The sequence below is a fragment of the Microplitis mediator genome, chromosome 2 (genome assembly GCF_029852145.1).
Source record: "Microplitis mediator isolate UGA2020A chromosome 2, iyMicMedi2.1, whole genome shotgun sequence".
Classification (NCBI taxonomy): Eukaryota; Metazoa; Arthropoda; class Insecta; order Hymenoptera; family Braconidae; genus Microplitis; species Microplitis mediator.
The window spans coordinates 18,583,912-18,599,051 of record NC_079970.1 but is presented as its reverse complement, the minus strand read 5'-3'; the positions used below and the strand labels follow the sequence as shown (position 1 = coordinate 18,599,051).

Here is a 15,140-nt window from a genome sequence, read left to right as displayed (position 1 = left end):
GGTGAGCTGCAGCATAACCATTACCCTAAAAGGGTTTCTTCTACATTATCCCACTTGGATCTAGGACGGCAACTATTTAAAGATTGCCCTCTACCGTCATCACCAAGTGAATATCACTATAGCTAGTGATAGTATTGTGTACGGGCTAGTATCCCTTAGAATTTTAAGACAGTCAGACGGGTTGGAATCGCCCGCGAATCAAGTCATTAATGGATGATAAATCAACGAATACACGATCGCAACGAGCGCTATTTGTGTGCACGGATTACAACCAATTATTGTCTCAAAAGTCCTACCGGTATATTACATGTATTGTCTTGAGTTATGTGAGTTGAGAGACGAAATTTGTGGCTTGCCTAGACTAATCAGTGGGGGGACTCATTCGGAAGTAAAACCTATTTAAGCTTGCAAGAATTAAAAATAATGTCAATTTTAGATACAAGTTATAATTAATCCAGCCACTTCTGAGTATAGTTACCGAATAATTTAACGACGTACAATGCATATTCACTTCACTATTTACTTGCGTGATGTTCATTAGAGTGTAAGCCCAATGTTGGACTTGAATTAATAGTTATGCCAATTATTCGGAAAGTTATGAAATTTTGTTGGGGTTAACTGAAAATACAAAGAAGTTTTAAAATTATATCACACAATAATTGTTGAAAAAAATTTTGATCACTATGCATGTGTCAGCTTAAAATGTCGCAACAAAATGGTGAAATTTTGCAATTAGTATTAGCGAATATGTTATATGATGAGTAAGTTATATTTGATGAATATGTACGATTGATTTTTGCATGATTGCTGCCAAGTAGAAGAGATTACAGTTGACAAACTCCATTTGCGATTGTGAAACAAGACTCATGAGAGCTCTAGGTCAAGAGTATAGATAGTTATGTATACGTGACCACCGAAAGCTTTCTCCGAGAGTATTCCGGTTGATCGAACATCACTCTGAAAGCCTCATCTCCAGTATCTACTACCTTAAAGTTCTCCCGCAATGTTTCCTGAGGCAAAACAGCCAGCTAAAATGTTTTGAGGTAGCATTTCCAAGTTCTCATGCTTGTTTGGGCTATCGATTAAGACGAACAGTCTACTCGGGTTCGAGCTTTGAATATTTCAAATTAAAGTGCCCGAGGGTATTTTAGATCCTCGATGAATGGAGATCTAGCTGCCTTCAAGCTTACGTTACTCTACTGTTGGGATCGGTATCGGTTCTCAAACTTATTTTTCTCCTTCTCTCTCTCTCTCTCTCTTTTTTCTTTTTCTCTCTTTTACTCTCGTAGTCTATTTCTCTGTTGCTTACAACGAATATTTACTAGGACGCTTGGCATCCCCCTGGCACACGGTAGCAGGCATAAATTCCCATCGCGTCCCTCGCTTAGTTTATGTTTACGGGATTAAATAACTTGACCCACTGGCAACATATCATTCGTGTCGAGATGGGATGTCTGTACACGTGTATCATATATATATATATATATATATATAATACATAGCTTGAAATGTGTAAGTCATCCGAAATGTGAAACATCATGTGTATGCATGTGCATGAATGGTCGTAGATATTTATTATATACATACGTATATATATATATATATATATATATATATATATATATATATATATATATATATATATAAACATATATATAAATTATGTGACACATTTCAGGGTTAATTTTTGTTATGAGATATATTTGAAATATAACTCATGAAACAAAATTTGCTTTTGTAATTAATTCAATTTTTTTAAAATTGAAACTTAATAGTTAATTAATCAGAATCATTTTATGAGTAATGAGGTAAATAATTAAATGAAATATAATTAGATAAAGAATTTGTAGTGAATAAAAGGGCGAGGTAATATTAAATTCCATTTATGCTTTCGACGGTGACACCAGTAGGGATGAAAATAACTGGAATGGCTTCGATATAATCGTAGGCTAGGAGAAATACTCTATATGTCGTCAGCCATAAGTGAATGCCATTGATTAAATTAATTAACGTGACGAAAGAAAATGCTAGATAATTAAAATTTTTTTATACATGAATGACATTATTATTGCGCATATTAAAAGCGTAAGAGTCGTCTCTGAGATTCATATAACGACCTCGTTATCGTTGTCATGTAGTAAGCTCGGTTAATTTTTTCAAGTATCAAAGCACTTATGACACTCTCTGCTTCGTTTTTAGGTCAAAATATTTTTACCGTATGATTTATCATATTTCCTTGTAAACTAATAGTAATTATTTCTGTTAATTAATTGTAGCATTATAAATAATTTTCTTAAATATATGTTTATCACTTTTCAAATGTTATATATGAAAAATATATACATGGTCGGAATATGAATAAAATTAATTAATTGAAGTATTCTTTATACTTTGCAAAGTTATCAATTATGAATCTTATTTACAAAATGAGTATATTAATAGGAAAATAATTGAACGTTAAATAAAATATTGAAAACACTTTAACTCTGAAGTTTTTTAATAATTATTAAATATAAGAAAACTCTATACATTTTTGTATTACCCCACGGTACCGAAAGATTACATGAAAAAAATAAAACTTGAAAATTGTAATAAAGATGTGAGCTAAAATTAGATTTCACGAATTCCCATTAAAATTTTTTGTTATTTACTTAACCGTGTTTATGATTTCCATGAAAACTTTTATAATCCATCCAATTACCATGATTTTCATAATTCTTTTTATCTGAGTAATTACTAATTACTATGTAGTTTTTTACTTATATTAAAAAAATAAATGAAGTAGTAATTAATTTTAAAAACTAAGTTTTTTTTTATAGATGATGAATTGCGAATTGGAGGTTATGGGATCATTAAATAAAACACCAGGAAATCTAATTATTTCTTGCGACGTTTCGTGCACTATATTTGCACTTCATCAGGCAATCTAAGATACAGAACAAAAATATAGTACAGTTTGTAGACAAGTTCAAACATTATTACATGAAAATAAACATTCATACCATAATACAAGTATCCCGGCATCGTCTACTTAATACTATATTTCTTGTCATACCTCATGAGTACAGGTTACGGTAAACAAGTTAGTCAAAAATTAATATACTAATTAATTAATTCAATCAAGTGAGCTATTAAAAAACTAACGACAAAATTGTACAGTTGAGTTGTAGTGGTCTAATATCATCCTCGCCATCTTAATCACTAAACATCTACAGTTGTGTGTGTGCACAGCTGTGGACAGTTGCCCGCGAAATAGCTCCCTCTATATTAATATATTATTCATTCAAACCGTTAATACCGTGTCTAAAAATCAACATACATTTTTTTTTATGTTTTATAACAATAAAAAATTTTTAGCAACCGTGCAGATGTGCGGTTCTATGTTTCTTAAATAGTAGTTCAATTAAAAATTTTGTTTGTCGATTTACACAATGGGTCATAACTTATGACTCATAACATTAATTCAGAATTAATTGATTAGTAAATCAACTACTAAAAGTAAGAAAAATTTTTAAAGTGCCATAACTACTATCAAAATTGATAATTTCGTCTCGAGTACGCCGACGGGCTTATTAGTATGGCTGATGTTAACGGACCCTGCTTTGGACCATCCCCCATACTAGTATGAGCGGAGCCAAAACACTGTTGTGATCTTCAATGCATTAGCCTGATAATAATTTGAGGCGGATAGTAGCGTACCCTGCTGCATCTACTTACATGCTATGGAGTTGTACAGTGACCAAAATAACTGAAGTATGCCAATTAAAACTTACTCAATGCCTCCAATTTATTTAGTAAGCTTTAGATAAATTTTTTTTGACTCCACTGTCTATCTTACGGCAATCTAACCTGTACAGATACATGGCGTAGCAAATAATTGTAATTGTTACACGATCGACCGAATTCTTATGAATCTGCGGTTAAAATGAATAAATTTAGTGGATTTATTTATAGTTATTATGATTATTAAAATTTCATAACTTCGAAAAAATAGTGAGCCGTGGAATAGCATAATGAGGGATTTTTTACGCGCCTTGATAAGTGCAGCAGTATAATAACGTATAAAATCATTGTACATCTTTTGGTTCGAAAACATATATATGTGTTGATATTTAATCTAAAGCTTGGCTTATTAAAAGTCAAAAACTTATTCGAATCGAATATCGCTCGTATTCGACGACAATTCCATTGGCAATGCTTTGTTTCGGCACCACAGCCGCATAATTCTCGGCATTGTCCCGCTCTCTACGGCTAGCAACTCGAGCTGTTCGCGATAATTAGGCATATCGGACGCTTGCAGAATCGCGTCGTTTGTCAGTTGACGTCCCCTTTTCCCCTAACAACAACACAAAGCAATTCCCTCGAGACCCATTGAAAACCGCACGTACCCATACCCATTCCCACACTCATGTGATGCTATGTGGCATCTAGATGCCGTGCGCGTTCGTGGCCACTAATCTCTTTGATTTCGTTTCTATCCTTCTATTGTCTATTAGATACACCAGCATGATATATATTCATCAAACGTCGTATTTTTTTTTCTCGTCAGTGCCTAAATTTGGCTTCTCGCAAAATTAAGTTTAAACTTTAAAAGAAAAATCATAAAACAAAAATTTTTAGCGTCTCTCACATCAACAAATTTTTTATTGTATTTTTTTTCTTTTTATTTTTATTCAACGAATCAAGATTTTTTCTACTTTACTACTTTATCTTTCAATATATATATGCTACACCGTCATTCATCGTTCACTTTATCGAGGCGACTGCTCTTTTCCAATATTATTGATTGGTTGGTAGTTTTGAGAAAAATTGCTTTCCGTAATTGATTGGAGGTATTTACTCCATTTATTTTTTTTTATTATTTTAATTTGTTTTAATCTCGTTTTAATTGTTTTGTTTTATATTGGAAAACGAATTCAATTGCGAAATTAGATTGAATAATTTTTTATAGGATTTATGTCTAAACTGTAAAAACTTTTGGTGTGAAAATGACTCCCGAGAACTTTACACGGTCGTGTAGTGTGAAATAACGGTTTAAAAAATCCTCGGTGTAAATTATCCATCCGTGTCATTTTAACATGGTGTACTCTACTTTTTCACACCATTTCGTGTTACTTATTATTTTTTTGATTAATGAGCAACAAATGATCATTGAACATTTCTAATTACTTGATCAATAACTAATAGTATTTTGAACATTTCAATATTTTTATGATTATTTTTTTTTGTTATTCATATTTTTATTCATATCTTGTCAGATCTGATTATACAACATCAGATCTGATCAAATACAACTTTATCATTTGCAAAACTTTTTAAATTTATACTTTGAAATTATCAGAGAATAAAAACTGAAGATAAGATTTTTTTATGGATTTTCAAGATAACTTTCGAAATTTTCAACCAATTAACTTACAAGATCTTTAAATTGTCTCTATCTGATGAGATCTAATCAAATCTGACAAGATCTCGTCAGATATGGCCTAGATCTTACCCTGTAAAAAATTTCGGTGTAAAAATGGATCCGGAGAACTTTACACGGCCGTGTAGTGTGAAATTCTCTGGGTGTAAATTTTCCATCTGTGTAATTTGAACACGGTGTGATCTACTTTTTTTACACCATTCCGTGTTACTCATTGTAATTTTAATTAACGAGCAACAAACGATCATTGAATATTTTTAACTACTTAATCAATAACTACATTAATTTTATTTAGATATTCAATAGTATTTTGAGCATTTAAATATTTTTATGATTCATTTTCTTGACGCAAAATTATCATGAATTATACATTTACACGTTTGGTGGTGTAAAAATTTTTAATTCACCCCACCTAAATTTAACACCAAATTTGGTGTAATATTCACCCCAAAATTTTTACACCGAGGCATTTACACTACACCGGGTCCAAAAAATTTTTTACAGTGTATTTGACGAGAGCTGGCCGAATATAATTAGATTTCGTAAGATATTCTTTGTCACTCTCTTAAAATGAGTCAGTGAAAAGTGCTGCAAATCAGTGAATATTCAGAGAGCAGATCTGATCAGCTCTTATTGTATTTGGTCAGATCTGAATTTTTTTCCCCCGGTGATCATTGAAAATATTTAACTATTTTATCAATAAGTATGTTAATTTTATTTAGATATTAAATAGTATTTGGAACATTTCAATATTTTTATCATTAGTTTTCTCAACGCAAAATTATCATAAATTACACATTTACACACTTGACGGTGTGGTAATTTTTAATTCACACCGTCTAAATTTAACACAATATTTGGTGTTATTTTCACAGCAAAATTTGTACACCAAGTCAATTGCACTATACCGAGTCCAAAAATTTTTTAACACTGTACGTTATTCCGAAGTTTTAAGTTTAACACAGTCACAATAGAAGAAAGTTAAAAGACAAAAGAAGAATATTCAAGAGACATAAAATCATGATGTGCATATATTGTGGTGTGAGATAATTACTCCCATGTGGGGGGTGTACAGTTTGTATTCACTTGTGGATATAGGTATTCTAGAAACTATATTTGGACTTGAAATAAACTTGGAGAACCACGACAGCTACCATTAATTTCATTTTCTGCTTACGTTTCCAAGGAATTGTCCTATTCCGTCTTCCTCTTTATCTATATTTCTATATCTCTATCTCTTTATCTTTCTATCTCATTTCGAGTTATTCTCCTTTCACTTGCTTCTGAAATTTAGGCAAATTATGCAGCCACGGAATTTGCTGGAATTTCGAAAATTCAATTACGAATTATTTTTATATTAAGTCATGCGGGTAATGAGATTAAAGAAGAAGGTAGCGGAACAAACTAGCTTTAAAACTTTTGTTATTATCATTAAATAAATTACAGCTCCATTTTAAAATTGCGCCTAATTAAATAAATACGCGAAGATGGGACAAGACGCCTTCCTTAAGGATTTTATTAGTTTATTAAAAAATTTCTCCTCTTACATTTTTTAGTCCGGCTGAATAGCCCAAATTCTTTACAAAACAAAAAATAATTGATCTCTTGATCTCTAATAATCATAAAAATGACACAAAAATTGAAGGGGGGGGGGCGAGATCATTGACTAAGAGTACGGGACCATCTTGCCTCATCTTCCTCTCTAAAAAAATTATTATCTTTACATGATTTCTGACTACATTTTTTATTTATGGATAAAAGTTTCTATCAAAGAGTAGGAGTCATAATAATAATAATAAAAAAAAAATATGAAATTGCCAGTGATAAAATTTGAAAAGAAATTTTTTTTCTACTTTTGTTGTAGAGTTGAGTGGAAAACTTGACGATTGCGTTGTTGTATCAGTACGGGAATAGAAAGTAGAAAATATGTATTGGACAATCTTGAGAAAAGGTGGAATCGAACTTTTTTTCCTCGTTTACTAAATAAAAGTTGAGCGAGAAAAGAAAGACTGAGTAGCAGTGGTTATTCAAATCGACCATCACGTGGTTAGTGTTTCCGAGTTAACTTTTTTCACTCTACAGAAAAATTTACCTCTTAAACTTTTTCAACACATCGTAACTACCGTATAAAAACTAAGATTTATTTTTTGTTTCCTTTCATTTGTCACTGAAAAAAAATACAAACACAAAACTTAAGCGACGACATATTTAACATTATTTATTTACGGAACAAAATAAATAAAATATTACATTTTTTTTTTAAATTTTTTCCACAGTTTGTGTGTTTTATTTTATTTACACCAGAAAAAGGATGCTTTCATTTTTTATCCGAGGATTGTATATGAAAAATAAATGTTTAATAAAGAACGAGAGTAAATGTCAATATGAATTTTATTTATTTAATGTTGATTAAACTGACATACAAAACCGCATTTTGAAAATATTTTCAAAATAATTCGTCACTGAAAAAAAAAAAAAAAATTTTTCCATTAAATTAAAAAAAAATGTTTTTACTTATAAATTAAAAAAAAATATAACTTTTAATGAAGTGATGTTACTAGTGCTGACAAATTAAAAAAAAAATTGATGTAAAAAGCATTGAAGTGATTTCGTTTCAAATGGGGTCGCTAAAAAATATTCAATATTCAAAAGTGATGAATTTGAATAAAATTTATTTTAAAAAAGTGCGGCAATTTTTATTACTTTCACCCTCTATTTATCAATTTATGTATAAAAGTTTACGGTCTATAAATTTTTTTGTAAATGGAAGATTAATAAAAAAAAAAAGTAAATCCCTTGTAAATGAAACACGTGTTTTAGGTTGAATCTACGAGTCAAATCGAAGATCTTGATACTCAGTAACTCAGAAGTCATATATATATGAGAAGGGAATAGAGAGAAAGGGAGGTTGAGTATAAGGTCGTAGAGATGATGAATGTAGTTCAACGTTTGGACCCCACTGAGCCGCGTCGAGATATCGTGATTTAGAAGGGCTGTAGAGAAGCAGGTAGAGCTTGTAAAAGAGTGTGCTTTTCTAAAGTATGAACTTGGTGTCACGATTAACGTTTATTGTATGGTATAATACGTAGATTGCGTGTGAAAAATTTTTTTTTGAAAATTATCGTGAATAGTATACTGCAGTCTGCAATGAAGGGGCAGCATTACATCCTCATGATTTATTTGTACGGAAAATTTGAAGCATGAATTTATTTTTTATGTGTATTAAAGAAAAAACAAATTCGAATGAAGATAACAATTTTATTGTAGTAATTAAAAATGATCAATCAAGTCAAAATCAAGCAGTATTTTTTAGTGCGAAATTTGGTTTTCACGTTTCACCTTAGTTTTGACTTTTTCGGCCTATGATTTGAGTTGAATAAGTCAAAATCAAGTCAATTTCAACTTGAATTAGACTTTTTCGCCTTAAATCGTGAGTAGGTAAGGCAGCTGAGTCTAAACAAAGGTGAAAACTAAATTTCTTTCATATCTCCGTAAAAAAAGTTGAGTTTGTCTCGTGAAAAACGGCTCTAAATTTCGACGCGGTAAATCAAGTTTAAATCAAGTTTTATTTTTGACCCGGGATCTGACATAGAACAGAATAATTCAGAATGAATTGATTTGTAAGTCAATCGTTGAAATTGAGAAAAAATTGGATAATACCAGCGGCCTTATTAGTAAGGCTAATGTTAACGTACCCTGCATTGAACTATCTTTATACTAGTACGAGTAGAGCTAAAACACTGTAGTGAACTTGACTACAATAGCCCGGTAATAACTTGAGGCGGATAGTGGCGCATCCTGCGGCATCTACTTACAAGGTATAGAGTTATACAATGACCAAAAGAACTGAAGTATGTCAATTGAAGCTTATTCAAAGCTTACAATTTATTTTGTAAGCTTTAGATGAATTTTTTCTACACCACAAAAACAAAATTTGTCGTAAACATTGAAAAAAATAGCTCAAAATAATGCTCAATTATATTCACAAAAATTATTTTGGAATGTTTAAAAAAAGACTTTTTTATAAAATTTTGGGGGTACCTCGTTTTGCCCCCCTTGGGTCAAAAATAAAACTTGATTCAGGCTCGCTTCACCTTATTTTCTTTTGAAGTAATCGATTTGCTGACTATTTTTCGATAAGATCTCAACTTTTTCGACTTCAATGAAATATTTTTCAACTTTTTGAACTTTTTTCATTTTAGTTTCAACTTATTTCAACGTATTTGTATTTTTTGATCTTAGTTAGAACTTATTCGTCTTTACATCGAGCACAATAGTCATTCACCTTACTTTTGACTTGCTGAATCGAGTCGAAAAAAAGTTATTTATTTGTTTTACTTCCGCCTTAATATATAAAAATTATTTCACCTTAGTATTGACTTTTTCGCCTTATAATTTAAGCCGAATAAGTCTAAACCAAGTCAATTTCGATTTGTCTTCAACTTTGTCGTCTTAAATCGTGACTAAGTAAGCCAGTTAAGTCTAAACCAAGGCGAAAACTCAATGTATTTCATATCTCCGTAAAAAAAAGTCGAGTTTGTCTTGTAGAAAACGGCTCCAAATTTCGACTTGGTAACCAAGTCTAAATCAAGTTTTATTTTTGACCCGGGCCTCCTTCCTCTATTCTTATAATTTTAAAATTTTGAAAATGTATTGAGCCGTAGAACCGCGTAATTATCGTAATTTTTATCAAATAATTCTCGAATGAATTTTATTTCAAACAATGATGACAATTTAATTTCAGAAAAGGTAAAAATTATTTTTCCTTTTATTAAATATTAAATGAGATATGTGAAAAAAAAATAATTACATCAAAGCAAGTGGTACCTACTAGTTTTTTGACGTTTATAAATAAGGGTATTTGGTTAACTACATGAGCTGGAGAGAGTAGTTCCTCGACTTTATAATGAGGGTATAATTAAACCAATTAATAGTTGTCTGGTTCTCGACATTTACCTCTTGCAAATATAGATCGTCATGTCTCGTTAGTACGCACGAAAATCCTCAAGACTCCACTTTATATCCTTTAGCATCTTCCCGTACAGTTGTGGTTATAAAACGACATGTGCGCCTCCTTAACGGAATGTTGATTACACATCAAGAAACTTTGGGTTTTAAGTATAAAAGTCATGTTCTCTTGATATTCCGTAAACCCGCAGCATTTCCTCTCGAACGGTAATTTCGTTATAGCATTATTACCTTTTAAAGTGAGTCTACTCACGTATACTTGTAATTTACTCTCATTATAATTATTTTTATTTACTTCTATACCGAATATCGCTATCATTTTAATTATTTTCATTATTAGTAGGAAAATTCGGGGTAGAATGACACTTGATTTTTGAGACAAAAACAGAAAAACTTTTACCTTAGCAAACCTGATTTACCGTAAATAGACCGTAGAATACGGCAAATTACCGTAAAATTCGGGCTTATTTGCCGTAATTTACGGTAAGCTACGGTAGATTTACGGTAAATGGGTAAATCACAGTTGGTTTACTGTAAAGTACGGTATTTTCACCGTAAATTTAACGCAGAATACAGTAAATCTACCGTGAAAATTCGGGCGGATTACCGTAATTTACGGTGTATTTACCGTATTTTACGGTTGATTACTGTAAATTACGGTAAATTCACCGTAAATTACGGTAAATCGGTATACGACGGATTAGCGTAATTTACGGTGGGTGTGCCGTAATCTACGGTAAACCCACCGTAATTTGGGTCCGTTAGGGTAGTTACGGTTTATTAAAAATACATGGGGCAAGTTGATCAGTTCCCACAGTGCAGTCAAATTATAATGTTTTGTAGAAATATTTTTTTTATTTTAAAGTGTTCGAATTATTTTATTGATGACTCGAAAAAGCCGACTCTGAGTTAAAATGGGCCACGATTATAAAAAACAGTGACTTTACTAATTAATTCAAATTATTCCGAACTGTCCGGACTTTAATCACTTACTCTTTTTTCTACAAACCGTAACTAAGCTCGAACAAAAAACAACTCTTTGTGTCAAAAAAATGGGGTTTCATTTTCCTATAAATAATATATAATATATGAGATTTAAGCTTAAATATAAAAAAAAAGTAAAAGAATTTTATGATAATGAAAAGAGTACAAGGATAAAGTAAAAGGAATGAAAAATAAAAATTGAAGAGGAATTTAAAAGATGAGACAGAGGGTAAGGATGAAAGTGCTTGGGCGATTCAATAAAGCAGGGAAATTCGCACGAAAAGGAGCATCGATCAGACTCATACAGGGTCTTGTTGGAGACAAGAAAAAAGCGCTACTTAGCATAGAAAACTCATTTCGCTGAGAGAGAATTTGATGTTTCACGGCGCCAAAATTCTGCTAATGCTTCATCGCTTTTTTTACCTTTTTCTCATAACACTTTGTTATTTTTTTCTGGTAAACTTTTAGTTTTAAACTAGTATCATCTACTCGGCGAGTTTTCGTGCTCACAACGCCTGATATGACGAATTATCTCAAAATGTTTCAACTCCTATTTGTTTCTGTAAACTCTTTCGAGCACATAGTCCACCAGCGATTCATCCTAGTCCTCGTTTAAATTTTCAGTTAAACTACATCGTAACATAGTTTGTGTCGAGTTACATTAAAAGCCTAAAATCAAAGTTTGAAAAGTTGTTTCCAACAGAGACTAACTCATTCATCAGTCAACCTTATATAGATATACACAAAATATCTGACAATGTTATTTTCTTGCTCTTTGTCATCATTTTACTGGGTACTAAATGCATTTTATTTATTCAATTTTTTCCATATTTCATTTAGAACCTTATAGTTACTCTTTGTGTGATTTAGAGTAAAAAAAATAAATAAAAAGGAAGTTAAGCTTGAGGTATTTACGTCAAAATGACGATGAAAGTGGATTTTATTGAAATGTTAAATCCAAAGAAGTCTTGTGTGACGAACTCAATTTTATTTTCTATCTTGACACTGTAATAATATTACGAAAGCTTTGAAATCTCATTAGGCTTAGTAAAAGCTATATTATATATACGTTGAATATAATGACGTATCATAGGATTTATTTTGAATAAAATCGTACAGTGCAAGTCCCGAACAATAAAAATAGTGATAAGTATCGTGTCAGATGTCATGAAGATGAATTCATTCATTACATTATTCCTTATGCTTTTCTTATGTGTTCACAAGTTATATACTTTCATTTCCATCTTTCTTTCTCTCTCTTTCTTCTTCTTTATTTTTCTCACGCCGCACCTCTTTTATATAACTTTATAGCAAGGCGAGTGCAAATCTCCGGAGGTGAAGTTTTAAATTATGAGCTGGAAAAAAAATTACCGACGGACGAAGAAGAGAAAGGTTAGCTTTTTAAAAAGTCTCTATGGATTATAGTCTTGTTGATTTACTGTGTTTGAAGTCAGATATTAATTTAGACTTTTATGTTGAATCTTAAATTCTCAAGTTTTATTATTTTTTATTACAAAACTATCAACACTGGTTATACCATTTTTATGATGCAAAAAAAAATATTTGTTAAACCTTTTTTTAAATTAAAAAAAAAACAGGATTTGTTAACGAGAATTTTTTTTTTTTCAAAGTCACAAGAGTTAAAATGAAAAATCGTTGGTGAAAATTCTCGGTTGATTCGGTGATGAAGATCCGGAAATAAGTGGAACGACGAGAACAGTGGTGCACGCGAATCGAAAAACGGAGGTCATTCGTGGTCGAAGGCATGAAATCGTTAAAAGGAATGCGCAGTCAAGTAAAAAGATATTTTCAACCTTTTCTTCCATAGTGAAAAACGATCGTGTATGTGAAGAAATGAAAGAAAAGATGTTTTTTTATATTAAAAAAAATATTTATGACTTAGAGTTATAACTTGTAACATTTTTATATATTTTTTATTCTTCACGTTTTAACAACTCAATTTATATAACTTATAAGACAAATAATTTTTCTTGACAAAAACATAAAAGTAGTGCTTTCATTTCTTAATACCAAAAGCCATTAGATGTAGATTAATTTGTGAAGATTAAAGGGATGCAAAAAGTGATAACAAATGAGGAAAAGAAGACAACGTAAGACGACGCGAGCACTTTGGGAATTCAGTGTGCGTTTAGTTTTTTGGTGAGTCATTACGGATTTTTTTCAGCTTTTTCTTTACTCCTTCTCTCTTCCTCCTTCCTTCTCTGCTATTCTATTCTGTCTACCACATGTACTTTCACATTCTACCACTAGATCTACCATTCTCTCCTTTAAGCACTTTGGATAATGTGCGCTCTCTGCTACATTAACCTCAACTTATCTACTCTCTTCTGCACACATACACGTACTTAATGTATTCTTGACTTTTGAATTTATAAAAATTAACGGATGCATATTTACTACCTGTGATCATTAATCACAAACTCTGAATGTTGTAAATAAACCACTTTTAAATATCCATTGAAATATAGGGGAGACCGGGGAAAAATAATTTAGGTTACAAAGTTCTGCTTTGTTCAGCGGAAAGAAAGTTGCGTTTTTTTCTCATTCCACGGAGTGCAAAAGAAAAACTTTGTTGACTTCTTGTTAATTCTGGGCTAGCAATTGTTTACATAATACGTAATTGTCAAACATCCACTTAAATTTAACAAAAAGTAAACAATTTTTTTTCTGCTGCATGGAATAGAAAATAATTAATGAATTTACATAGGCGCCAATCTTTCCGCGAGTTATGAAAACAATTTCAATTTTGGTCGCAGATCTGATGAACAAAAGTGTGGGTACCACACTGTAAAAAATTCTGAGCCCACGGTGTGGTGTCAATGATTTAGTGTGAAAATTTTCAACACCGGTGTAACAGTTGCACGACGCACGATGTGAGTTAGAACGATTACACCACTAATGGTGTAATGTTACTTTAATAGACATACAATGAAAAACAATACAATAAAAATTAGTTCTCGTTTAGGCGAAATAATTATAAAGAATGCTTTCATAGAAGTTTCTAACGTGTATTTGACGCGAGACACTACCGTATCTCTGGATTCTAATAAATTTTAACTTTTAATTAATATCGTATCAAACAAAAATTCTTGTGTTAATTTATCAATTTCAAACCATAAAATACTTTATAAAGGTCGTATAATATCAATGACCAAGGTTTATATATATATATATATATATATATATATATATATATATATATATATATATATATACCGTTGGTTTGTAATTAATTTACATTTGATTAATGCCCGGAGAAAATGATTTAGCTCTGACCAGATATAATTATATCTGATCAGATAAAATTATATCTGTTCAGATCTAATATTTAGACATGATCAGGTCTCATTATATCTGGCCAACCACCGTTTATATCTGGTCAGATCTAATCAGATCTAATGAGATCTAGGCTAGATACAATATCAGACACGATTATATCTAGTCAGATCGACGTATATCTCGTAAGATCTGATCAGATATAACTATATCTAAACTAAATACAACATTTAACATAATCTGATCTTGTTATATCTGTTCAAATATGATCATGTATACGTCTTATTTTTATAGAAAATTGTTTATATCTGGTCAGATCTGCATATGTCTCGTAAGATCTGATCAAATAACTATATCTGAACTAAATACAACAATTAACATAATCAGATCTTGTTATATCTGCTCAGATATAATCATGTATGCATTGGATTTTTATTGAAAATTGTTCATATCTGGTTATTTACACTCA

General features: G+C 31.0%; 1 protein-coding gene across 2 annotated transcripts in view; it reads right to left on the bottom strand.

Moving 5' to 3' along the window:
* LOC130664000 (uncharacterized) overlaps positions 1-15,140 on the bottom strand; it is a 213,504-nt gene that overhangs the window by 18,492 nt on the left and 179,872 nt on the right. The gene's annotated exons all lie outside the window — the stretch shown is intronic.